Source organism: Trypanosoma equiperdum (genome assembly GCF_001457755.1).
Source record: "Trypanosoma equiperdum strain OVI genome assembly, contig: ctg_962, whole genome shotgun sequence".
Taxonomy (NCBI): Eukaryota; Euglenozoa; class Kinetoplastea; order Trypanosomatida; family Trypanosomatidae; genus Trypanosoma; species Trypanosoma equiperdum.
Window position 1 is genome coordinate 12,832 of NW_027124934.1, and position 532 is coordinate 13,363.

Genomic DNA, 532 nt, shown 5'->3' on the forward strand with positions numbered 1-532 from the left:
CAAAAGATGATTTGATACATGAACCTGCTTAAAACAGCAGATATATCAACTTATGGGGAACTTTATGAACTGGAGGAAATCAATGGTGACACTTCTTCAGTTCCTCATTCGTATACATGTGAAAAAGAGGCTTCATTCAACGACCATGTGCTCTATATTAGGGTCAAGATCATTCTTCATTTAAAGGAGAGGACTAAGCAGGCGCTATTCTAAAAAAATATGCGAACAGGCCGCAGCTTACCAGTTGCTAATGTGAAGCGCAGTAAACTCATCCAGGATATAAAGTATGAACAGAAATCAAACCATGCTCGTAAAGAGAGGCAATAGCGCCTTTTTATTACGGCTGTATGCAACAGAGAATGGCCACAAAATAGAAACTCTAATAAGGCATTATTCTTGAAACTTCAAAAAGAGAAATAGGCGCTGTAATTTCAAGGTGCGTTGTACCGTATTTGTACAAGACACGAATATGTACAATAAATATGTAGCATTATAGATTGGAAGTAATAGTGTTAACATGTCGAAAAATAAA